The 27369-nt window shown below is 38.7% G+C and overlaps 1 protein-coding gene across 2 annotated transcripts in view; it reads left to right on the top strand.

The window, feature by feature from the left end:
* The window catches only part of TBL1XR1 (TBL1X/Y related 1), a 108471-nt gene that overhangs the window by 46206 nt on the left and 34896 nt on the right, over nucleotides 1–27369 (top strand). Inside the window, exons 2-3 of one of the 2 annotated variants that reach the window (XM_059478828.1) lie at nucleotides 884–948; nucleotides 23780–23847. The gene's annotated coding sequence lies outside the window, so the exon portion shown is untranslated. The remainder of the gene's footprint in view (nucleotides 1–883; nucleotides 949–23779; nucleotides 23848–27369) is intronic. The other variant, XM_059478829.1, reaches the window with a different exon arrangement.

The following is a 27369-nucleotide window of genomic DNA, read 5'->3' as shown; positions in this document are numbered from 1 at the left end:
TTTGGGCTGGGTCCAAAAATGGCTCTATAATGAACGATTTCCTGCTGGTTGAAAGTTGCACGTGAGAACCTTGTGTTAATCATGAGTCCCACAAAGTATAGTTACTCTTTACTCATAGTAAAAGTTTTTTGACCACAGGTTGCAGATGCTTGGTAAAGAATTTAATCTAAAAATAGTCTGGTAATACTTCATTAGTCACCCATGTCCATCTGTCACCCTTCCTGCTCTTTGAGTGGGTGATTAGATTATGTCCTAAAGAAAAGTCATCTGGCAAGTATTTGTATGGAGGGCAACCACTCAGGGATATTAGTGTGGATAAAAATCATTTGTCACTGCTGAATAAAAATGGATGTTGTAGGGGATGGAGTTACCTCATATTTGGACATCAAAAGCTGTGTGCTCACGCTTAGTTATTTTATTGTAGGGTGCATAAAATTACTATTGATGTCTAAAGAAAATTACTGAAATGTAGGAGAGTGTGGATTTGTTTAGATTATGTTTTTGTTTGGGTTTTAAAGGTGGACAAGAGTTCTCTTGAATTTTGCACTAGGAAGATTTATGTTATTTACATGTTGTCAAGCATTGCTAGCAATTAGTGTGAGCTGGTTGTTTTCTTTAATTACTGAGGTCACTGCAGGAGTTGGTAACTCTTTGGGCTCATGGGCACACCTGTGTACATAAATTGAGTTATTTAGTGCAAGATGTGTTGGGAAAACAGATTTTTCTTTTACTGCTTTACAGTGAATGTAACCATTTTGGAAGTCATACCATTGGAATGTTGATTTTTGTTTGGAGCTTTTCAAAATATTTAGGTGTCAGTACCTGTGGTTTCAAGATAATAAATACTAACATTTCCTATTTTGTCTCCTTATTTTTCTGTCAGCATCACCCTTCTGTGGCAAGAGGCACCCGAAAGGAAAACTTCTGCATATCAATGCACTGCCAATGGTAAGTACGTTTTTAATTGACTAAAGGTGGTGTGGTTTTTCTCTGCACACCTGCCATTAGCAGGCTTACACTGCAAACAGTGTATTTAGAATAACTATTTTTTACTATTCAAGTGGATTATTTTCATTTTTTAAGGAACATCTAGACCATTATGCTGTTTGACAGAAATATTACAATTGCACCTGGTTTTGTCCTGTGGAAAGTAGGGCAGCATGTTAATTTTGAAGTGAGAAGTGTGACTCGACAGTAACATAGCTCATCCTGTTGGTAACTGGTGTTGCTTCCTCTTTTGGCCAAGAGCCTGTTTGGGGTGAGCTGTAGCCAAGCTCAAGGTTCTGTTGCCCCCACTTGGGTGCTCTCTGCAGTTTGTTTCAATACTAACAGAAATAAAAAACCAAGACCAGCTCTGCACGGTCAGGTGTATTTTAACTTCAGCCCATTTGGCAGTGTAGGACCAGTGAAGTTAAAATCTTCTGTAGAAAAAGGCAATCTTCTTATTCCATCTCTGAATGTTAGTGTTGCAGACTGCTGCAAATTCATATTTCCAGGCTATCCTTATGGTTTGCTGGTGCTTCCTGATAGCTGTGCACATGGAAAGCAGAGCTGAGGCCTGAAGGGAAGGACTGGAACTTGCTGCTTCAGCTTTGATCAGACAACCTCTTTTTTAGCAATTTTGGTATCTTATGTTGTCACAGTTGAGGTGTACAAGAGTAGCATCTTCAGCATTAGCCTTAAGAATTAAATGCATAAAGTGCCAGTGTGAATTCTGTATTTAAAGCCTCTCTCTCTTGTTGTGCTCAGTACAGAAGTTAAAGGGATAATGTTTTGAACCACTTGCTTTGAAAACTCAATTTTGGATTGAGAGCTGAGCTGACTTCCATTGGTTTGCATGTAGAAATGGATCTAAAGAATATGTAAATCAATTACAGCCTCACTTGTTTATACCTTTGCAACTCCACTGTCTTTGCCCTGTGAGGAAAAATGATGCTCAAAGAGAGTTTGCTTGGATGTAACTCCTTCACTTTGAGGTAGTGAGCAATTCTGTGAACTCCCAAAGACATCATGGAGTGAAATGTAATATATTTGTCACAAAGTAAAGCAGATATACCTCTGAAATCAGAAGATCTGCACCAAGGATGTATGTTGTTTAATAATCTGGTTTTTAGGCTCAGAGTTTATACGAGTAAAGTTTATATTAATTTGAGATGAACTTCAGGTGGGAATGGATTTGTTGAGTGAGAAATAATAGTGTTTACCTGGTCACTCAGACTAGTATTTTAACTTCTTGGTCCTGAAATGAGCAGTGCTCTCAGCCTTTTCTAGTATTGTTAAATCTTCATTGTTGTTGTTGTTACCTTTTTCCAGCAAAAAGCTGCTCTGATTTCTTTTTATTTTGTAGTGGTTGCGTGTTATTTTAGTTATGATTTAAGATACTGATCTGTATTACTGCCTCTCTTAAAAACATGACTCATTTCATATTAACCTAGCCCTTATACTTCATAAAATTTTAAAATACTGTGAGACTGTACTTGAAATGTTACTGCATTTTGTCCTAATTTTCCCCCTACAAATTATATTAGAAATTCAGAATTGCACAGTCTCAAGGGCATGGTAGTTGTTACAGTGATCATAAAACATACTCAGCTGTTACTTGCAATGAAGTGAAGTACTCCCCACTCTTGTCTTTGAGGGCTGTTTTTGTGCTATAAGTTGTTATACTTTATTATTCAAGAGATTTCTAAGCCATTACTCACCTCTGATTAACTTTGAGATAGTTTGAATGTAGATTTAAGAGACAAGCTAGACACATTTTTACCATCCCCAAATTAATTGTAACTAAACCTGTACAGTAAAAGAGACTTTTAGAGGTTTTTATTATGTTTTTCTCTTTGCTGTGTGTAAACAAATTGTAGACCAGAGGTCACTGAAGAAAGCAGGTTTTGTACATCCCCCAGAAGGACTTTGCTTTAACCATGGTTGCCCACATTCAACACATATATTTGAATAAGAAATTAATTTCTGATTCCCTTGAGAAATGGTTGTAGCATTTTTGGTCATGTTTAAATCCTGATTGTCAGTTCCATTTCTTAGTAGTAAAAACACCCAAAACAATTTACACATACTCCATCCTCTTCTGTTCTTTTCTTAGATTTTCAATTTTCAAGGTAATTAAAAGAAGTTTTTTTTTTTGCATTGTATTATGTTATGATATGCGTACATGTAGTATGTATATGTTAACTGATAAACCAAATAAGGTAAAATCTTAGTTACTCTTTAAAAATTATTGTCGTTGTTGGCAATTCTTTAGAAAATTCAATATTGATAATGTGATATAGCAAGGCTGTGTTCAGTGGGTGTAAGTTCTCCTTCCCATTTTTCCAGCCAAATTTAATGTTCCTCACAATGTCAAAGGAAAGATGCAAAGGCTTAATGAAAAAGGCCTGGTAATTGCAGGAAAGTAAGTGTCTAATGCTACTTTTCTAGGATTTTGAAGGTTCATTTAGAGGCTGATAACTGGGAACTTACTCTGTGGTCACAAGAATTAATGTGTCGGAAATAAAAGTTTGAAGTCTTGGATCTTTGATCTAAGCAAATGATGACATCAGGATTTCAACAAGGGCTTTAGCAAATACATTTTCTTATTATGTGATGGAACTTGTAGCTTACCCAAGAAAGATTTTCCATTGTGTCTTGCTTTTTTGTGAGTTTTGGAAGCAAACCAGTTTGCCTTTCTGCCTTTGCGAGTCATTGAAGCAGGTTTGTGTGTTCACATAAATAATGTGGGAATATAGGAATGTGCTTATCTGTGCATGTATTTATACACACATATAGGTGTATATCTAAATTTAGAAATACAGAATGGACTGTGCAAAACCCAGGAGCTTACAGAAAGCTGGGAGCTACCAGTTTGTGACTGTCCTGTGGCAGCTTATTGGGATGGGTTTAATTTGGCAGAGGTAACCAGAAAGGCTGGGAAGGACTCAAGCTGGGCCATGTGCTGGCCTTCTCACAGGCATCCTGGAAAACACGCTGTCCAGGTTCTAAGCCTTTACATGGGTGGTTTGGCAAAGATCAACACACTGATCAGTTAAAAAGGTCTCATGCAGGAGAGAATAGAGAATGTTATTGTTTATTACAAGCTGGCACAGGTAAAGTCTGAGGATAGGCAGTGAGCACAAAATTACCCAGTCCCCAGGCAAGCAGAGTCATCAACAGCTAAGGCATGTCCTCACAGTCTTGGGGGGAATACCAAGTAGGTGATTTACATCCATTCTTTTCAGTGCTGCCTACTTCTAGGTGAACACATTATACTGTGTATGAGGGTGTAACACACCTATTGTGTGTTATGTCAACTGTTCCTACTCATAAGAGATGGGATAGAACAGCTCTGCAGGCATTGGGTCTCTTGGGCCAGCAAATCCACGGGTGCAACATTTCAGTGTAATTACGTACAGGAGATTTAGCTCAGAAACAGCAGGAGGGCTTGGAGGAGCTGGGGATAATGAGTAAAGTGAAGGCACTGGAAGATGTCTGCAAAAATTTCCCCAAGACTGCAGCGAGTCATTTTTAATTCAAATGTCTTTGTGGTGCCTTCAGGTAGTCCTGTGACCTTCACACTCCTTAGAAGACAGGTAAATGAATAAATGGATTTAACTATTAGCCCATGCTTCTCCAGCAGCTAAACCCATCCAAGTACTGATCTGCCAGGCCACTATGTTGAAATGCCTCCATGCAAAGGAACACAACCGAGGGAGGGAATATGAGCTGGAGAGCTGGGTTTGGTGTGGAAGCCTTGTCTCTGCTGGCTCCTGCCAAGGGCAGCTGGAGGTCTGTGCCTCTAGCTCCCAGGTTTTTGCACTGGAATTGCAAAACTGGCTTTGTTTCAAGAGGAGCTGAATGGCATCTCTCAGCCAGAGGTGTATAAAATGAGCATCTGCAGATGAGCAGCTCTTTGTAAGGCGGTGCAGCTGAAGGTTGGTTGTCATACTGACAGCAGGGACCCCTGCTTTCCACAGTTTATGAAACTTGACAGGACTAAAGATGTTGCCCTCAATAACCTAGAATAGTTGATTCAAAATAAATAACCCTGCAAGACTAAGGCCCTTATTCTATGAAATACAAATGCATGTGCCTGCATGTAACTTTTAGTGTAGGAGTAGTTCTTTTGCAATATAAATAAGGAGTTCTTGCATGCATAAAGCTAACCAAGCTTGAAAGCACATTGAGCAGTAGGGCCTAAAAGTGCTCGTGAAATTTATTGTTGAGGCTGTTGGTTGTACAGTTTATGGAGTGTAGCCTTAAAAGGAAAAAAATATTTCTAGCAGGTTCTGAAATAGTTTCAAATAATCGACAGCATAAAAATTTTGGACTGTTTTGCTCCTTCTGAAATCAGTGGTTGCTGTTATCAATGAGGGAAGGTGAAGTGCAATGTATTTTGTGTGATAATTGGTTGTGGCTAAACAGTTATATTTCAAAATGTTCATACATTAGTTCTATTCAGTTCTATTTATTGGATCAGTGTGAATTAGCTAATCTAGTGGTTTATGTGTGGAAGAGGAAATACTGCTGATAATGTGATACAAAAGAAAAGTTCCATCATGTGATAGGGTGCAGACTGTGGTAAGCGTTAAAAATTGTATGTACTCTATTCTGAATAGTTTTGGAAGGGTTTTTGAATTTTCTGTTTCTTTATAGAGAACAAGTTAAACACACTAGCAAGATCCCTTTCTGACTGAGGGAAAACACCCCTTCTCTCCTATTTCTGCCATTAAAGTTTACCACTGAATGAATCAACTGAAACGGAAATGAACGTCCTTTAAAAAAATTGAAGTGTTGGCTCTGTTTTGAAGTAGCATTTGTCAGAGAACTTTCTCTGCTGTTTCTCTAAGCATTTTACAGTTCAAAAATAAGCTTTGACTAAGAACTCTCGGCAAAATCATAAATATGTAATTATCTAAGCAGCTGGGATATTTAGCCCCTGGCAGGTGCCCAGTGCAGTGCAAGAGCAAAGGGAACTGGGCCAGTATCTCAAGCTAGAGGAACATCTTCTAAAACAGGGTGAGGGCCATTGCTATTCCTTATCTACTGCCATTTCTAGGTTTTAAATCTCAAATATATCTGAAAAGAGGCTGTTTCTTCTGCAATGGGCTGTCTTCTCTTACAGCTGGCTTAGTCTGGTTTTTTTCATTGTTTTCCTCTGCTTTACCTCCCCTGCCTTAGGTTTTTTCTGTCGTCACTGCTTTTTACTGGTGTTGGTTCAATAGATAATAGTAGTGCAGTTAGCATTAGATTATATCTTACTTGATCAGCATGCCATCTGCTTTAGAGGAGAGGGAGATTTTGTGTTTGTGTTCTGGGTTCACTGCCATATGCCCATGGTGAAGTTGCATAACCTGAAATTACCCTTTTCCTGCTTTATTATATGAAAGAATTAGAAATACAGTGTAAAGTCTTCTCAACATTGTCAAAGTTTGTTGCATGGTTAAAAAATTGAACTGGCTTTTGTGTGTACATGTAGTAGGATATTTCAGAGAAGACACAAGGACAGGCTCTTTTGTGTCCCAGCACGTGAGTGCTGCCATCTGCAGAAGAGCAAGGCTGATTTCACAGGAGACCATGTCAATGTGTCACTTGTATCATCAGGCCTTGATCCTGGTTTCCTTCTTGTCAACAGAAAGTTGATGTTAGTTCAAGTTAACAAAAGTAAAGGCTGCCCTTAGTTTCAGCAGTGCTGATGCTGGGAGATAATGAATATTGCTGCAGAACAATAGGAAGTCTGCAGGCTGTGTGGAGTGACACTGCTGATGCTGACTTTTATTTACTCAGGAGAAACAGAGACCTGCTGGCCTTCAAAAACCAGGACCCTGTGTGGCCATCAGCATGGATGGCATGGTTGGAAGCCTGTATTTGCTTTCCAAGCCTTTAGTTCACCCAGTGATTAGAAGCAAAAATTGTAGTCAGTGTGTTACTGCACCCATATTTGTAAATAAAGGTCACTTGTGACATTCTTACTGTAATTTAGTGAACAAATATAAGAAACTATTCAAGACAAGGGATTTGAATCCCATACTGAGCATATGCACGTAGGATTGGCATCCATGAATTTAATATTCACACAAATGGAGGGTATTGATGTCAAATGTGAGCCATAATTGGAATCTTTGACCTCATTAATGATATTCATGAAATCTTCCCCTTTCACCTAATTTCTTTGGGCTGTAGCTGGACCATATTTTATTGCAGTCTACATGTGTTTTAAAAATGTTTTATCCTGTGTTCAGGTGTTTAACAACTGTTTAAAAAAAAAGCTAAGTCCAGTGGCATGAGTTAAATTCAAGTCCATCATAACAATGTGAAAAGGAGAGGATTTGAATAAAGTAATAAACGGGGCATGTGCTGTGATTTGGGAATGGTTCTGTGCAGGGCAAGGAGTTGGACTCAATGACCCTTGTTGGTCTCTTCCAACTCAGCTGATTCTGTGAAACTGGCAAAGGAGCTTTTATAAAATGAGCCATTTCATTCTCTTGTAACTTGTTTTCTCTTCTAGCTTAGTTGACACTTTTTATGAGAACAGCCATGCACTTCTGGTAAAGGGCATACAGTAAGCCAAATTACATATACATGATGGGCTATGAAGAAGTGATTTTGAGTGTGTGCTTACTGAAGAGAATCCAGAATAAAGTCACTGGTGGTTAAAATGAACAGAGGGCAGATCAACCATCAGAGCAGAGTCTTTTTCCATGAATAAAAGAAACAATTTTAAAACTATCAGGTACATAACACACAAATTAAGGGGAAAATAGATGGTCAAAGGTTAAAGAGGGAATGAAAACACAAGTTTTATGGTCACAAGATCAAATGAGGCATTAGTTAATTTTCCTTTTTTTGGTGCAGTTCAGCAGAAGTTCAAGTAATTCAACCGAGTGATTGAACTGGAACAGGAAAGAGTGCCAGAAAAACTGGTTGCTAATAACATAAACAGGAAAAATAATCAAACAAAGTTACAACTTGATGTCAGCATTTCACATTAAAATGAATTTGAAAAGGCTGGAATTCCCTCCTAATTCATGGAACCTTATTTACATAGAAAATGAATTTGTAACAATATTCTTTTAACAGCTGATAAATTATTCTACTAATAAGCCATCAGAATAGATTTAATCAAGAAGTGGCTGAAGCTCAGATAGTGTTTTCTGGAGACTGACCATCTGGAAATTGGAAGTAACCTGAGTAGTAAGTAAGGGTATCTGAACTGTGAGGAGGTGACTTAATTATGTAAATAGCAAATGGAAACCACATTAGGGATGCTGGGGTTTTGCTCTAAATAGAAGATAAAATACAATTTAATATTTCCTACCATTGATACCCCAAGGTGATGTGCTGCTCTTTAAGCAGGATCATTGCTGCTTTTTCTTGTACACATCTCATACTACTTATGATGAGCAAGTAACTGCTCTGTGTTTGAATTTGTGACTGGAAATGCAGCTTAGAATAGATTGTTGGCATACCTTTCCACTGGCCTAATTCCTGGCTTCTTTTATGTTTAACTTTTTCTAAAAACAAAATCCTTTTTTGCTGAACCGTTCAGTTTTAGTTATTATTAAGGTTTTTCCTATGCTGCTGCAGTTTATGAGGTTCCTGTTCCAAAGTCCTCCCCAGTTGGTGAGCAGACTCTTGCACGTCCCAGTTCTTGACTCAGACTGGGAGCTGTGGTGAATAGGCTGTTGTGGAGCAAAGTTGCTTCCACTGCCCCATCCAGTTTTGTTTTAACATCCCTTTTGCTGGAGCTGACAGAAATGTCTCAGCAGATTGGCCTCCTCATTGCCTGCAGGAACAACTGTTGCCACTTTGTTCTGGTTTTTTTTTTTTTTTTTTTGTTTGGTGACTTGTGGGTTTTTTATTCACACGTGTCTCCATGGTGGTCCATATAGAATTTCCTTTTCAACATAATGCAAACTACATAAACTACTGATTTTTTTTTTTTAATTTTTTCTTTCAAAATGCCCATGTCAAAGCAGTCGCAGGGTTTACCCTGTCGAGGTTGACTTGCATTTGGACTGTCTCTGTGAAAGCTTCCCATTTTCATCAGACTGCTTTTCAGTCTGTCCACAGCAGGATGTGGATTGTGGCATATTTGGAAGAGGAAGGAGTGTTACATGTGATCCTCTGAAATATCTTAATCCTGATGTCTGAATATCCGGGTTAGATGTGGGGCAGCAACTGTAGCCTGAGAGAAAACAGTGCAATGATCAGAAACATTATAGTTCAGCAAATTCAGAAGCACATAAGCAAGGCCTGAACTCATTTTTTGTCTGACAATTTGGAAGACAATTTAATCCGTTACGTAAATCTTTAAATTTATGCTTTGAAAAAGGAGTGTTATGTGCGCAAATTCTAAATCATTCTGAAAAGAACTCGTGGCATCTATACATAGCAAACCTCTGGGGAAAAAATAGTCATTTTTTAGGGTTCCTGAGGTTCTGTTGTTACCCCAAGATAGATGTGGGACGTTTTGCAAGTGCAGGAATGGAGAAACATCAGGAAAGGCAAATCTTGAGCAGAGTGCTACTAGAAGTGCCAAGTTACAGCTGTGATTGGTGACATCAACTTAAAAAGATGTCAGCTGTGCAGGACTCATAAGTTAGGAACCTCTGTGCTTGCTTTTGAAGAAAAAAGCATTGCAGCTTAAGTGAAGTCAATTGTTCCACATATTTTTTTGTGACTCGTCAGTCATCTGGTGAAAAACCCACAGTAGTTTGTAGGTTTGGAGTGTTCTGGATAGGGAAAGGAACTGGGGCATCCCAGGAGGAGATCTGGGTCACAGAGTAACACACTTCCTTCCTTACTCTCTTGCCCTGGCAGCATGGCATTTGTGTATTTGCTGTATCCACAGCAAAATTAATTCATGCCAGAGAAATTATTTATTTAAAATAAATCCAGCTTTGCCTCATGCATCTCTCTGGCTACACCCATGAAAATTGCCAAGAGGTCAGTTGAAAAATCACATGGAGGTCAGCTGAAAAAGGACCTGTTTGGGAAGTGGGTGAATCCACAGCCCTCCCTTGGACAGTTTATGGGAGCTGAGCAGCATTTAGGACACTTGGGAAGATGATGTGGCTCAATTCCACCAGCAGCTCGCTGCACACTGTGTCAGGGCTGAGAAATGCCAGTGCAGCCTTGCCATGTGCGTGGCTTTAGGGGGTTTGAAGAGCAGTTTTGTGGCTACCTCAGCTTTAAATTCAGTGTGATACACAGAGCCTCTGCCAGCACATGCTGAAATCCTGTAAGAGTGCTATAATTAGGAAGCTTAGTTGAAGAATTGGGTGAAGGAAACACTTGCATTCCTTAAGTATAGAGGATTTGTCAAAAAGCAGAGTGTTCCCTAACTTGCTATGAATTCTTAGGAGGATTTCATGACAGACATCTTGGGTTAAATGGAAAGGAATATACTGAAAAGGGGGAGGGGGACAATTGTTTCCGTTGTAATGTGTGAATGCCATAAAATCCTCCAAAATGCAGCATTTTGAAGTAGGGGTTTTGCTTCTTTTTCCTTCTCTCATTTTATCTTAGTACAGAAGGATTGTAGGATCTGTAAAGCATGGTCTTCACTGTAGGAAATGCATCTGTTTATCACTTTGAGTCAAATCTAAGCAAGCTGCATGGATTGTTTCAGTAACACCTAGGAAAAAAATAATTTGTTTTGGGAACCTTAAACCTACTCAATATTTGCTGAGTGAAGAAAGAATCGTAGCCAGGCAGAAGTGGCTGTGTAAGGTTTTGCCTCACACTAGGATAATGGCTGCAAATTTCTAGAGCTTCAGAATGTAGTTTAATAAGGCATTCCCTAACTCAGCCCAACAGCCAGAGCCAAGAACAGAAAAAAGTGCCTTTTGCTGTGATGCTTTTACCTTCCCTCTCTCAGCCTGCTCCTGCAAATCACTTCCCTGCTGGCTCAGCTCTGGTGCAGCTCAGTGCCTGAGTTTCTGCTGGGCTCCCTGGGGCTGAGCAAGGACCTGCCTGGAGGAGGCTGGGTAGAAATATGGTTAGAAAACAAGAGAATCCCATTCCCTCACTGCTAGCTCTGTATTGTTGGTTTTTTCCAGACACAATTTGACTTGTTACACAGCTCTTTATCGAGCTATTTTTCTAAAATAAACCAAGGGCTAGCATTTAATCCTCATTCGATGCTAAAAATATTTCATTCCACTGGCCAGAGAAGTTACTGAATTTAGATAAAGATGACAATATTCAATGTTGTATTTATCTTAAGACACAGTAGTGACCGGCACTTCCAGGAATTTCTAGAAAAGCTGTGTTACCTCTCAGCACTTCCATTATCATCAAAAACTCTTCATTATATTTTGTCTCCCACAGAAGAGGAAATATTTTTTTTTCTTTTTAATGGGTGTGCTAGGAGGACAGACCCGGAGGATCTTGGTCCATAAGAGAGAGTAGCAGATGGCCTAATATATGTTAAAACAAAACAAAAGTCCTGGACAGGAGCCTTTGTTGTTGACCTTTGGTGTTGTTTATTGACCTTGTCTGGTGAGATTACATCTCTTCAGCACAGGAACGAAGTCCTACCTGTTTATGCAACCTTGGCACCATGGGGGCCCCATCTTAAAAAGAGATCTTTTGGATGATGTGATTATTAAAATAAATGGTGGTAATAATAATGTTCATTACCTCTGGTTTGAGTTGTTGTGAAGGTTCCTTGAGCAGAGAGAGATGTACCTGAAGTAGAACAGCAACATTCTAAATGAAATAGTTAAGTCTTTTGTATCATGTGTTGCTTTTTAATTGCCTGTGTGTTTTGTAGATGTTTTTGTACCACTCCATTTTATCCAAGTGTGTGTAAAACCACATCAGAGATTTTACAAGGGTTCTATCAGTGCATTTTGTGATTTATACTCAGTAGTAAAGATGATGACTGCCAGAGGTTTTTTGGTTTTATATAATCCTGGATTTGCAGCCTTGTAATTCACTCGCTGTCTGTTTTAGAGTGCAGAACAGTGATAAAAACTTTGCACATAGACTTGTTTGACTTTTCCTTCTCTACAAGTCATGGAATCACAGCTGAGGGGGTAGCCACCCCTCCTCTGCACGGTACCTGCTTGTTTTCCTCCCAGGCACTGATTTCTGGTACCCTTTTGTTTTATTTTGTTTTTTTTCCTCATATTTCAGAATTACAAATGGAATTGAGGGATAGGGTAAATAGAGATGAATTTGGTTACATACAGCTGTGCTGTGAAAAATGCAGGTCATTTGTGTCTAGAAAATGGGTCAGGATTTAATTGCATTGTCAAGGGTAGTTAATGCTTAAACAGTTTGCTTCTTTATATAAAAGCGAACAACAACAGATCTGCTATTAAGTTTTCAAAGCATTTCTAAAACTATATTATATATATATAAACCTTAAAGTATGACAGGCTTAGAAAGCCCCACAAACCTTCAACTGCTTACAAGTGCTCTCAGTGTTCTTCATGACAAAATGAGCTATTTTTGTTTTTCAATATCTTGTGGCATATCTACAGTGAGCCTCTTCTCATCCCAGCATTGCTATGCTGAACACACAGACCAGTTCGCATGACCTGAGGCAGAAAATAACATTTTTTCAGTATATTCTGAGTAGCTTTTCTAGCTGAAGTTCAAGTCCGTGATCAGTTGACGGTGCTGGCTCATCCTTGTGCCTCTGCCTTCCATTCCCTGTACCCCACGTGTTTTCCAGAGGTTGTGTTCAGGAATAACCCTGGCTGCTTTTCATGCTGTGGTGCACAGGGTCATTGGATTTTGCTCTTTTCTCAGCTGCAATTCAGGTGCAGAGCACGATGGCAAAGGATTTATTGTTCCTGTGGTTATATAACGGGATAGTCAGTGACAATAATTTCAATTAATTAGGTTAAATTCAGCGGAAAGGCAGCTTCTGTGGCATCTTGGAGAGAGAATCCTCTTACCAGGAGATCCACCTTAGGCTGACTGTGGAGTCTGTGGTTTGTCTGGTGGAAATTCATTCCCTCAGCAGTGTCATGCAACCTGTGGGCTACATAATAGCAGCCTGAAAATGTATTATTTACAAAAGGGTGTTCATCTATCAGCAAAAGGGGTGAAGTGTTCATTGTTTGCTTGATTTTTTTCTTTTTTTCCCCCCCGTGATTTGAAGAAAATTTTGGTGTGGATTTTTTGAGTGATCTGTATGAGGTAGAACTTAAGTAGCAAACCACTTGTTTTAATCTCCATAACATGCCCAAATCTCAAAATTCTGTCTCTATTTCTATTTAAGATTAAATTGAATCATCGTAAAAAATGATGTCACATGTCCTTGCCTCTGTAAAGCTAGTTTTGCCTAGGGTAAGTGTAACAGAAAAAAAAAAAAAAAGAAAATAATGTTTTCCCACTGCTGATAGTGTTTCCAAGTTTTAATATGAGTGTTGCAAGTAAAATTATTTGGAATAGGAGAAAAATCAGAAGATATGAACTTGACTTGGTGTGGTTTTATATAAAGCAGGAGTGGTGTGAGGGTGGTTCTGGTGTTACAGCTACAGAGGCAAAACTGGTTCTTGATTGTTGGCCTCCAGTTTTTATTCATAACTGTAAGACATGTGGATTCCTACAGCTGTTGCTGGAGTGAAATTTGCTGATAATGGAGACTTTTACTTAGCTGGTCAAGCCCACTCTAATCCTGAACATTTTAAAATTATTTCCTTAAGGTTTAAATATTTTTAGTATATATAAAGAAAAAAACCTATCAGGGGATGGATGAAACCACATTCATGTCTTCTTTTTTACCTTCTTTTTGAGTACCTTGCAGCTTTTTTGCTTACAATTGTGGCATTTATTAGAAAAAATAAAGTGTACAATGGATATAACAATTGCCCACATGATGGAAGTGGCTCTGGATCCCAGCTAGCTTTGTATTTATTTCTTGCAGATTTTGTTTGCTTTTTCCTTACTTTTTTCTTCCAGTTTTTAATAGTTATAGTGTTAGAGTGAATTTTAGGATAAAAAAAAATAATTTAGGAAATGGAAAACCACAGACAATCCTGTTCCCTGACAGCAAATGATGATCTTAATAACTCAGGATTCTCTTCACTCCCCTTGGAGTTAAAGGTGAATTGGCAACGTGCAATATTAGTTACAGCTCTAATTGATTTCTTTGTACAAGTACTTTGGTTTGTATAAATACATGAGAAATTAAACAGCTGGCATAGGCCTCCTGGTTTTATGTAAATCTTAAGGCTAGCAGGATGAATTTTTAAATTTTTTTTCTTCAAGATTCAAAGTTAGCTGTAGAACGAAGTTCTGTAAATGGCATTATTAGGAGTGTGCTCCTGCAAGCTGATGGGAAGTGATGTGATTTTATACAAAGAGAAAAACTGAGCAGCAATGATTTCTGTGTTTCTCTTCAAATCTGTCTTTCCAACATTTCTGAGTATTCCAAATTATTCTGCTGTACAACTGTAAAAATGGATTATTATCCACTGAGACATGAATACAGGTCCCCTCTTGTTGATGGGATGGTGTTCCTTAGTCTTGTTTCAAGAGCAGTTTCTATGTAATTGTCTCCATTTCTGCTTTCTCTCTGTGACAGGCATACCTGAAACAATGAGTCCTGCTTCTCTCTCAGCAGAAGGCTTGAGGCAATTCAGTGTGTTTTTGCAGGGTTTCTCCTGCCAGCTTTCCATCTCCACTGAGCACCCTCTGCAGGATGCTCCTTTTTCTGCTCTTCTGCAGATAGTGTCGGGCATCTGGAGAGATAAAGGGAGGAGAACTGTTTCCAGGGGAAATCACAAAACCTATATGAGGAGCAAACTCAGTGAAATAGGTGATATTCTTTAAAAATATAATTCTCCTCTTCCAAAGTTCCCAATTCAGCCACGTTTTCCCAGAGGAGATTGGTGTTTTTCCACTTTGTTGGTGACTCTTCCATTTAAATCCAGCCTAAAGATGGAGTGGTTGTTGTATTGCATCTCATGGTGCACTGCTGGTTGGAAAAGCTGTTTTTTCTCTGGGAAATAACAAAACCAGGAATTTCTTATGACCATCTCCTGGACACTTACTCCTCCTAGCATCACTGTGTCCAGTGCCCCACCCAGCTTCACTCCAGTGTATTACTTAACTCTACTTCTTTTTATTTTCTTTTGCATACACTTCTAGATGGAAAAATGTTTGCACCAGCTTATGTGATGTAATAAAGGCTATTAAAATCCAGCATGGCTTTTGTACATATAGTTGCCTGTAATGAAAGTGAGGTATTAATTTGGGAAGGCACACAAAAGGGGTATTGTAATTGAGCAGTGGCTGACATGTCACTCAAAACTCAAAGTAGGTTGTACTATAAATATAGTCTCTTGTTTTGCAATTGACATTTTGCTAGTGGGTGGCTAATTTGAAAGGAAATAGACCAGTGATCTAATATTAATAAGTAATTAATAGTTATGTGGATATTTTAAGTCTATTTTTCTGCTTATTTATAGGCATCTATTATTCATCTATGCTGTGTATCCTTTGCGTGTATGTTTAATTCTGAAACTTTTGCTTCGGTAACATTCAGCTTTTGCAATCAAAAGATTGATAGCAAAGTCAGTATGTTCTTCAAACCCACTTTTTGAGGATGGCAATTTCAAAGTAAGAACACTTTAACCACTGAGGGAAGTCTCCCTCTTGAAGCAAGGCCTAAGAGGAATGCCAGTGATGCATTGTCTACAACTCACCTGCATTTGTGAGTCCTAATCAGCATCACTCCTGTATGTATCCTCTGTTTAAAGCAGAATACAGAGCAGTTTTTAGGCTTCCACTGAAAGTGTGTAGCTCACAGACAAAATGAAGAGGAATAAAAGAAGAAGGAGCATCTCACAGGCGGCTTGATCCTTTGGGATCAGAATAAAACATGCATTCAAGTGCTCATTGCTTCTCACAGCATGTGTGTTACTATACCAAAGAGAGGTGATGTTTTTGTTTGCTCTGATGGGACAAACTTCAGCATAGGGTTTTGTCTCTTCTACCTATTCCCCCTGTCTCCTGCCTTCTCTCTCACACTCACATTCATCTGTAAATTAATAAGCATATGTGATACTTGTCCTTTTAATGAATTCTTAATTGAATTGATAATAAGACAGGAAGTCTATGTGAGAGATTCATTGTACTTCAATATGCCTGATATTTTTAGACGTGTTTTGTCACATAGCCAAACATTTTTAAATGTATTCCACCGAACTCCATAGAGCAGTGCTGTGACATCTGGGCCGTGGCTGTTAGCTGTGGAATTTGTGTGTGTTGTCTTTGCATCTCATCCCTCTTGTGTGAATAACTTTGCTGTGAGTGCTCAACTCACAGGGAACTAACATTGTTTGCCACAATCTCTAGAATTTGCATTACTCATTTAGCTGCTGTCCTAGGAGGTTTAAGCTGTGTCCTATTTCCTGCTGTTGGATTAAAACCCTGCTGCAGTTACCTGTGGGACTCACCTGTTGGTGGAAGCACCCATGCTCCTTCAACCACAGCTGCATCTGCTGCATTCAGGTCTTCTCAGCATTTGTAGCAGGTGTGAGGAAAAGCCCATATTAGCAGCAGGTGTGTGACAACAAGCAGATATACAGCATTCTGCCTTTTAACGCCCTGCCCTGCAGAGTGTGGGGGGGAGTTGCAGCTGTTTGCTTGTTGCAGGGCATGGCATTGATGATAGAGGAAACATTGTGTGGGGCTTTTAGCTTCTGTGCCTTTCCAAAGGTGCTGAGCTCTTCTGTATTTGGTCTCCCCAAAGCTGTCTCTATGTTCCAGCATAGTTCACAGTGCCATTGCTGTGAATCAAACAGCTGTGAATAGATCCCTTGGAGCAAGCATCCTCCTCCTATTTTCTTACAGATATCCAGAGATTGCAATCTCAAAGTGCTTTTGTTTGTTTGTTTGGGGATTTGTTTTTGTTTGTTTTAGTTTGGTTGATTTTTTGGGGGGATGGAGGCAGTTTCTTTTTCCTGGTTCTTATGTACTTTGCTGTGCAGAGGGCAGCTCTGGGCAGAGAACCAATCCCAAAAATCCTGAGTCATAGATGCAGGGATCTTAGCTGGGGAGGTTGCTGTTCCAGGCATCACTTGGGATCCAGACCATTTGAAGAAGTGCTTGAGGTTGTTGTCCATTGATAAAAGCCATTGATAAAATGCAGCTGGCAGTGTTTGTCCAGCTCCAAGGACAGAGCTGACACCAGTAATGCACTTGTGGTGCTCAGGGTTGTGTGTGGGGCCAAATGAAGCACACAGAGTTTAAACTCTGCAGGACGCATCAGGTTTGAGTTCTCTGATTTCAGAGTCAGTTTGAAGCATGTTGGAAGTGACTGTCAGGGGGCTGTCTTGAAGTTTTTGTCCCTGTATATTTTTCTGACTCTTTTTTGTGTGATGGTTCATGTTTTTATTTTCAGTTCCCTGTGACTCAGGGAATCTTTTCTATCTGTGTATGTTTATTGCAGGCAGTATTTAATATAGTCCTGTTGATTCTCATGTAATAATGAGAACCCATCAAAAGACACAGTCTTAATCTGACAAGATTTATAGATGCTTTGTTGTTCTCCAGCAATAAAAAAGTCCCTCTTAATACTTAAATTTTGCAAAAATTCTCTTTTATTTCATGTCTTGACATGGTGTTATGTTGTAGGTTGGATTTGATGATCTCAGAGGTCTTTTCCAACCTATTTGGTTCTGTGGCAACTTCAGTGTTTTCTCCTCTGTAAAAAGCATATCTGCACCTGGGCAATCCTGCTTGCCCTTGTAATATTTACTTGCTAACCTTTTGTATTAAAAATAGTAAACCATGTTTGTCAAATAACATAGGTCACAATACTTCAGGCATCTTAAAAATTACCTGTCAGTCCTGGTAATGCACTGGAAGTGTCAGACACTGAGAATGTGAAGCAATGGTTCCTGTGCAAGGTTCTGGTGTCTTGAGCTGCTTCTGATCTACCAGTAAATTCAAAGAACTTCACATCTGGTTCTGAGCAGGAGCAATAGACAATTCATATGTTGGAAATAAACAAGTGAAGTTCATGAGTGACTCTCATATAAACATGAGTTTTGAAGTATGGATTATTTTAATGTCTGGGATCCTTGTTTGGTTTGGATGTATAGACTTGGAATACAGTCTTCCATCTGAATGGATATTTTACTGTTTTTGCTTTAGTTTCTCTTATGTTCCATAAGTATCTTGCTAGTGCTGCTTTGGTGTTTATAGGTTTTGAGATGGTGTTTTCCTACATGAACACACAATTTTCTGAGTAGCACCACAAATAATTGTCCTTCCACAAACATTTTTTCTCCCCCTCTCATATTATTAAAGGCCCATTGAGTCTGAAAATTAAGTAATGTAGCTTCCCACAAACATGCATATTTTTCAGCGTAATTGGAAGATGTTTTGGATTACTGTCTTCAGGCCTGTGGAGCCAAGAACCCAATTATAGGCATGGTTAGAAGGCGATCGTGTGCGTTAGTCAGATTATAACAAGATTCCAATAATGTAAAATTGCTGCACAACAAATTAGTTTGTATAGTTTTGACAGTTGTTGCCTTTAATAAACTAAATTATAAAGCAATACACAGCTGCAGTGCTTGTGAAATTGAAGAAAAATTGACTCTTATTTCCCTGTCAGAATCTTTTCCACAGAGCAGGACCGTGGGCATGCGTAGGTCTGGTTTGAGTTGTTCAAACCAGAGTTTTGTGAGTCCCTCTGTCCCAAGATGATTTTCTCTGAGGAGATGAGAGACACGTTACAAGAGCTGCATTTAAGACTTTGTCAGGCACCACCTTTTTACTGTTGGTGATGACAGGTGCAGTCACAATCTTCTGTGATGACACTTCTAAAGCTAAGATTTGGAGGGGTTAATTGTAATTTATGTATAAATGGTGACTAGATTAATGCTGCTTGCTTATCTGCACTGCAAACCTGAGCTCAAGTCTCCTGACAGTGCAGGAGGTGTTGATGTGGTAACTCCATGTACCAATTGAATTGGATCTCTGAAATCCAAGAACCTGTGGTTCCCTGGAGTAAGGTGTTACAACACTATAAAACAAAGCAAAATCTTCTACATTTTAGCAATCAGGCTATTCAATCAGTACCTTTTTTACACTTTTCTGTCCTGAGCTATGTTCCAGCTGCAGGTTTGAGAACCACTGTGGCTGCCAAGTGACGTTTGTATCTATGCTGGCAAGTCTCTATCAGTGATATGGACTTTAATTAGATATGACAGAATTATGATACAACCTGCTTTGGGTCCAGTTTAGGAACAAGCCCCACTATTTTCACATGCATTTCCAAGCAAATTAACGCCCAGTTTGAGGTGTGTGCTCCATCCCAGCTACTGATATCTGTTCAAAAGGAAGGGAGACTCCAGCAGCACATGGTCACTGCCCTGCAGTTTGGAGCTTTCCTTTTCACAGTCCAGGAGCAGCAAGGGCAGGCCTCATTTCTGAGCGTCCTTGGCTGCTGTCGCTTGCAGGGTTTCAGCTCCTGCACTTTTCTCCTGGGAGAACATGATGGCACTGACTTAATGGGGGTAAATGGGAAGATGAAGGCTGCTCGTTTTCTGTGCGTGGTGAGGGTGAATCTCTGGTCATGAATTCTGAGGCAGGCACGAAGTACAGAGCAGCCTTCTGCTCTCAATGCTGACACTGATATTGGTTGATGGTGTTAAATAAAGCTGCTGGAGATTGTGTAGAGTGGCAAGGGAGAAAAGGGAAAAAAAAGAAAAATGTATTTATTTACCAAATTTGAAAATGGCAAAATGGAGGATTTTCAGGAATGAGAATGATGACAAGCTTTACAGTGCTTTTGAGTGGCTTACATTTTGAAGGGTGGTGGTTGTTTTTTGTTTTGTTTTGTTTTTTTTTTTTTTTTTTTAAAAAGAGCTGCAAGCTCCAGACATAATTTGTAATGAGTATGCAAAATACTGGCTGTAGTATCTGCAACACCAGTCATGAAACAGTACTCTTAGAGGCAGTCTTTAAAAATTAAATACTTCTGCCTTCCAGTTTTGAAAAAATTATTCCTGTGTTTGATTTTTTTCAGTAAGCAAATCCTTATAAAACTTAAATGCTTGAAGCCAAATAGCATGCATTATGATCAGGCCAAAGAACTGGAATATCTGTCAAATAGAAAGAATGAGAATTTCTGCATCTTGTTTCCAAAATAATTGCACACACTTCTTGCTTCCTTCATGTGCCCTTGGCAGTCAGTCAGCTGTAAGACTTTTTGAACACCATGATGTGCTCTGAAAATATCCTCTGCACTTGGTAAATCGTTAAGAGGATGAATTATGGAAATGACAGTGGGTAAGGAAGAGCAGCAGAGATGCACATTCACTTGGGACATTGCCGTGAGGCTGGTGTCATTTGTTGGTTGGATGGTCTTTGAAATAGAGGCATTAGAGGGAATAAGTTGTAGCAAGCAGCTGAAATATCTCATTTATAGTCATACTCATTGCACAGAAAGAAAACAACATCAAATATTATTAACAGGTGGTCTAGTGGGAAGGCAGCAGTAAACAATACTTCCTAAAAGTGGGTAATTCTTCTCTCCCTGATGGGCCACATTCGGTTTATAAAATGCACATCAGTATTTTTTATGACCACATAGTTTACTTTTTCGTCTTGTTTTCCCTAACTACATATGGTTTAAAATCAAAACAAGCAAAACCCTTGTCAGTCATTAAAAAAAAAAGTTACTTGTTTGTTTGTTGAAAAAAACCTTTTGATTATTTTTACTTTTTTTTTTTTAATTTAAAAATTGAGGCCTAAGTCCCAGTATAACAGCAATAGAGGTTTTGTTTAAAAGAAGTGCAAGAGAAGATAAATCAAAAAATGTGGAAAAAACCCCTCCAATGGAGTGGGTAAATGGGCTCTGGGCTGACCAAGGAGCATGCTCTAGTGGCAGGTTAATCCAGCAGGGCTTTCTTGGGTGCCCATCCTCCACCTTCACTGATATTAATCAGCTTCTTCAAGAAAGTGACATTTTCACAGAATCTTATTAAATTAAATTTACCACCTCTGTTGCTCTCCAGTGCCAAGGCAAGTGCAATGTGTTTACATGTGGCATCATCACATATATTGGTGGTAGTGAGATGAAATTCCTGCTCTCTAATTAATTTTGCAGTGGGGAAGTTATGTCTATTTTTGCAGATGGTTTTTAAATGCACAGATATTTTAGGCTGCGAAGGGGAAGATTTCATGCTCACGATGCACAAATTCTTATGGAGTGTGAGCATTTTAGTAACAGACACAGTTGTTAAGTTTGCCTGTTAGCATCACGTAAAATGTTGGGTTCTCAAGCCCTGCACATTTTTGCAGTGTTTTCTGTTCTAGTCCTCTCCCCAAGGCTGAAAAATTTCTTTACTCCTTCCTCTCTCGTTCGACTTTTTTTTTTTTCATTAATCAGACTGTAGGTTTACAGTTTGATTCTCTTCAGGTTTCTGAAATACACATAGATAGGCATCTTATAAGAAAGAAAAATAAAATGCTAAGTACCTTTGAAGTAATTCACAGCTGAAGAGTAGGTGTAGTAATGGAAATTATGCCCTGTGATTATAGGTGAGCACCCTGAGATGGGCTTCATTTCATCATATCACTTGGTAGAAATATAATTAAATGTGAAGTTTTTATCCTATATCCTTCACTGTATATGAACGGTTTTTTGCCACGAATACTATTCACATCACGAATATTATAAATATATATAGAGAGTCTTTAAGTAATGTGTCTCTGCAGCATATGCTAAAATTTTTATTCTTATTTATTAATTTGAAACACATAAAAATATAATTTAGCAGATTCTTTGATGGTTGCGTTATGAGCTGCAAGTGCCTGCAGAAGTAGCTATCAGGATCCATCTGAAAATTTTCTTTTATTGCTTAGTCATTCCTAAAGGCCCTGTGAAGTTAAGCCATGCATTTCATTGTTGCTGTTCCTCAGCCCTCTCCGTGCCATGGCTGAGGGAACTGAGCAGGTTTCTGCTCTTGTAGGGAGGTTCATGCAATGGTGAAATTCAGTGTTCAGTGTGTTCTGTGGGGAACTGTGGAGAGGAAAGGAATTCCTCTTAAAGCAGCTCCTCTTGAGGGTGTGGTGGTTCTCTGCTCTCCTGTAGGGCCTCCAGGTTCTTTCTGTTGTTTGGCATCGTTTTGGGGGTAATTCCAGTTATTTCCTTTAGCAGAGTTTGTTCCAAATGAATGAAAAATCCTTAATGTAAACATTAAGTGTACAAGGTTCAAAGCATAAAAGTTGAAACTTACTGCTCTGTCTTGTTTGTTCAACCAGCAGGATCAACATCCCCTTTTCATGACCTTTTGCACTTGGAGTTAAAATTTTATGAGCTTTTAAACTTTACTTCTGATTGTTTTTTCCAAATCAAATTTGCAATTTTAGCAATGCAGTTGGCATATACAGTTAGGTTTCTAGAAATGATCAAAGCAGTACATAATAGCCTAGCAGGGAATTAAAATTACATTAATGGAGGGTCAGGACCTTTTCACTTAGTTCTTGTGAAGTACTGTCAGTGTTAAAGGAGGACCAGGACACTTTTCCAGTCCAGGGTAGTGGTATCGTGCTTTTGGAGATTATTGTGCATTTGGCTGTTGGAGGCTTTTCTGGAGGGAAAGAGGAGAAGTTTACTTGATTCTCTTGGGAACTGACACATGGAAAATGATTGCTGACCAAAATACCCTGTGGCTCCCCAGTCAAAAGGGGGAAAAAAAATTTCAAGTCTTATTGAGCTTAGCAACAGACTAAATAGCAGAGGGTTTCTTAGAGGTCACTGCTTTTAGGATGATGGAAAGTCTGAAATGCTAAGGCCTGTTTAAGGCATGTGTTGCCTTCCTTGGTTTTAATCCTAGTATTAAGGAGGTGCTTTGGAAGTTTTAGTGTTACTTGTAATGAATTTTGTGAGCCTTTATAGCTGGAGTTTAGTACTTAAAAACTTGTTTGTTCCTTTCCTGATCCCCTTCCAGAGGGCAGAGTTTGCTGTTTCACTATTGAGTGCATCCTGCTTCAAACAGAATTTTTTTGACACGTGGTTTCTTTTCTTGTGGTGCCCAGACAGTGTTCCTGTGCTTCTGCCTTCAAATCTTCTCATTAATCCTTTGGTTTACATAAGATCACTTTCTAATGATTTAATCTGTAATGAATATTGGTGGTAGGAATCAGCATGTTACACAAATACAGGATCAGTAATTATCCTGATCACAGGTGTGTAATGTTTTAATTTTGAAGTCACCTGTAGAGATTAACTTAATGAGGGTAGTTTAAGGATTGTTCGTATAACTGGCTCTTTATAATTTGTTGGTGTGAAATTCAGCTCCTGAATGGTCACTTTTGAAAACACTGGATGGTTTGATCATGGCCTTGTGTTTCCTTGGTTTTTATCTTCCCATTGAATCATTTTATTTGTATTGGTTAACACTGCAATATCTATTGCATCAATACTGAACCCTTTGTAAACTTTTTCTGGAGTCTCATGAAGTTCCCCTTTGTCAATGTGGACAGACAAAATGAACAGAAATTCCTTTGAAGCTACTGTGCTGTTCTGTGGTGGGGCTTTGCTTTCAGCTAAAAGAGTGAGAAGAGGATGGAGTTGAAACTGTGGCTGTAATTTGTTTTTTAAAATAAATTCTGGGTAAATAATTAAGGTCTCTAATTTTTGTTTGTTTATTTTCTTAACTAAGCATATATTGTTATCAGTAGGAAACTGAATGTTGTTTTAATTCTTTCAGTAAAAAGACTGGTAGAAAAATAGCTTTTATCCTTTTTTCATCCTTTAAAATAAATATTGATAGAAACTATCATAATATGGTTTGTGTTACAGGTGGTGTAATACCAAGGGCTGTACTGCTGCCACATCACAATTTTGTGGGGTTTCAGAGAGTAGTTCTGGTAAGGACACTCAATGATTTATCTATTTATTTGTCATAAAAGTGGACTGGAGTTTGGTACAATTTAGTATTACGTGCATTTACAGTATTTGTTAGGTATCAGTTTCTGCAGTTCACTGAATCCTTACATTAAGTGTTCTTTTATTCAATGGTCTTTAACAGCTCCTTTTAGAGCTGTTAGTGTCTCATGTGTAAATCCATATTCATTTTGTTGAGAGTTATGATATAACACATCAATTCACAGTATGGAAATAATAATAAATAGACCTTTTGTCAAAACACATTGTAAAAAATGTATTGTCTTCTTGAAGTGTGAAGTCACTATTGCCTCTGTGTGTATCAGTTCTTAAAAAAGGGTGTAAAATTACTGTATTTTGATTATAGTATGTTTTTTTTCAAGTGCTAAAGTCTTGTCTTCCTAAAGGAAAACACAAGTGTGTGGTTCAGAGGGCAAATATCCGGACTGTGTGCTTTTATTAGTGTCTTCTTAAATGTGATGGTGTCATGATTTTGCAGTTATTTTCTTTAAATGTATGTAACTGCAATCCCTGTATAATTTCTTTTGGTTTTGGAAACTTTCCTTAGATATATTGTCTTATCTCTTCTCCATGGCTGGAGTTACAAAGGAGATGAGATTACCTATACTGATTCTTAGAAAGGGAAAATTCCTTGTGTACCAGGCCATCAGCAGCCATGCTCAAGTATTGTGCAAGAGCACAACTGAGCATTTGTGCTTTCAGCAGGACATAACTGAGACCACATTTGTATCTGTAGAATTTTTAATATATACCATAATTTAACAAATGTCTTGTGGGTGTAGCAGATGTCTTTTCTTTCCCCTGCACCCCCTTCCTTTTATTTATTTATTTATTAATTTTTTAATTTGCAGTCCCTTAAAATTTTTGGCAAACTCTCTATGTGTGCTGTCCTAGGTCATTAGAGGGCACTCAAAGACAGAGATAATTTATTTTAACAAACCTTACCCTGCAAGTAGCCCCCCACAAGGCAGAGAGGATATTGCTGATGTTCTTTGTGGCTTTGCAGGGTAGTGTGGTACAGGCTCTGCTCCAACATATCACTTAGGCAGTTGAAGGCAGCTGGGCTGGAATATGTTTAAATATTCTTCTGGATTGATCTGTATCCATGTTACTTTCTAAAAACAAGGTGGGGTCCACAGGAACTTCTCATTTGGGTTTTCTGGTCACACTAAGAAACATAAGGTGTTGGAGATATTGAGGAGAGGGAGGGGTGTCCTTGCTTGAGAAATCTCTGGATTGATAAATTAAAGTAGCAAAAGGTGTTGGAAGTTGTGAGTGAATAAAGACTGAAGCCATTTTCCCTTCTGCCATGGCATTAGGTTGGTTTATCTAAAATAATTGGGCATGGCACTGCTCACACTGTGTGATTTCCAGTCCTGTAAATCCATAATGCCTCCAGCATGCACCACTCATGCATGTAGGCTTACTTTAGAATTTCTAAGTCTTGGAGTGGCAGAAAATGGGCTTTCAGATTTACAGGAGAGAAATGGCTTTGGGAAGGTTTGAGTAGCATCACTCAAGAATGTTAAATGGCAATTCTGCAAAGTAAAAACATCATAGCTTTATAAATATTGTAAGAAAAGAAAGATGATGGGAGCTCTTTGGAGTCTGAGAAATACTGAAAATTTTTCAAAATGTTGTGAGCAATTTGTGCAGTACTTATTAAAGTATAATGTCATCTGGAGAAGTCATGGACTTCTTCATCTCTATCATCTCTTTATTTTCAAATAATGCTCCCATTACTGGAAATGGGTGAGCAGAGTTTTACGTGCATGGAATCTGTTTGAGGCGAGGTAGAGGTAACCAAAGATGACGAGTTTCTTTTTGTCAAAAGCCATCCTGTGTAATTTGTTTGACACTGAACTAGCAGAAGCAGCTCCTGAGATTGGTTAACTCTGCAGAAAGCAGGGCAGAGGTCACTTGTGGGACAAGCTGCAGCCCATTTCAGTGCAGCTGCCTGTGTAATAGTGGCCTGCAGTTACAAGGCAGGGTGTATTTCCATCTCTGCTAATGCTTTAGCTTGACTCAGCAAAACTGGTTTTTCTACACAAAGCTGTGTTTGTCTTTCCAATTGCATCAGTGGAGGAGCATTTTAATTCAAAATAGCACCTTCTGCTGGAGGGGGGTCCTTATCAGACAGATGAGGTATTGTCAGGTTTTGAATAGTTTGCTTCAAAGGGGATTAATTAAAAAATTAGTGAGAACAGATGTCTGATGTTGGCCTGAACAGTCAGAAAGAAGAGGAAATGTCCTGGGTTTGAACTTTTTATCTTAATTGGATCCCTTGTGACTCTCAGCCCATTTGATAAGAGTTTATTCAGTAGACTCTCCTGCTTCTACTGTACAAAGGCAACAGCTTTAAATTTTAAGGTTTTTATGTATGGGTTAGGCACTCAGGAAAGTTTTTGCGTACAGCTTGGGAGGATGATTCCTTCACAAAACAAAAACTTTATATACCACAGGCTGCTTTAGTATAGCTTTTTTATATCCCGTGTGCTATACAGAAAAGGTGAATAGTGTTCTTTTAAACGATTTTAAAATATATTTTTGAATGTCATTATATATTCTTGTACAGGTGTGTTCAGGCTCCTTTTACCAGTTACACCTTCTGTAGAGTGCCAAATTAGCAAAAGGAACATTTGGTATGCTGCTTTAATCTTCTGAGATCAACAATGCAATTACTTCTAGAGATGCAGGTGACTTTGCAATGTGTAGGAGCCGTCTGGGGCTGTGTTATGGCAGGCACAATCATCCAATCTCTGGGAATTTTTCTTTTGCACTAGTATAAATATGCCTTTAGACTTAAGCCCTGATGAAGTATCAGAACTTGGCATTTATTCAAAGTTGTCCTTAGTGTGGGATAATTTGAGTTAGGCAAAATATTCCAATTTCTACAGGCAAGGAAAGAAGCTTGGTTTTATTTTTCAGAGCTTTCTGTGAAAGAAAAGGCTTGTCTTGATGATTCAGATATTGGAACAGTTCCCAGTAAAAAAAAAAAAAGGTATATTGCAGGGTATGGAAAATCTGGTCAAGGATGGCACTGGCAGTGTCTTGTGCCTGTTTCATGTATTATAGGAATATTACTTCACCATACATGCTATTCTTAATATTCTGGCAAAAGACCCTTGATACAGCTTCATTTTGAGGGGAAAAAAAAAGCAGATGCTGAAGGCAGAAGAGGGATCAGCTTAATGTCTAGGCAACTTTTGGAGGCACGAGTGAGTTTTTCATCAAATATATATATGCTTGAAGGGAAAAATCAATACAACTTCTTATTGAACTTTGGGTATAGCTAATATAGATGGAGATGTCTCTGCCAAAATACACAGCACTAATACCTAGACAGTACAGGTTTTGCTCATGAAAACCTCCACAGTCCGATTTGAGGTATGGTACAGAGTAGGACGTAGGGATGCAGAGGTGGAATGTGTGCATTGAGGGTGGTTCCTGGAGCAGAAACTGAAAACTGTATAAATTAAGGGAAG

The sequence above is a fragment of the Ammospiza nelsoni genome, chromosome 10, assembly GCF_027579445.1.
Source record: "Ammospiza nelsoni isolate bAmmNel1 chromosome 10, bAmmNel1.pri, whole genome shotgun sequence".
NCBI lineage: Eukaryota > Metazoa > Chordata > Aves > Passeriformes > Passerellidae > Ammospiza > Ammospiza nelsoni.
This window is presented reverse-complemented; position numbering and strand designations above follow the sequence as displayed.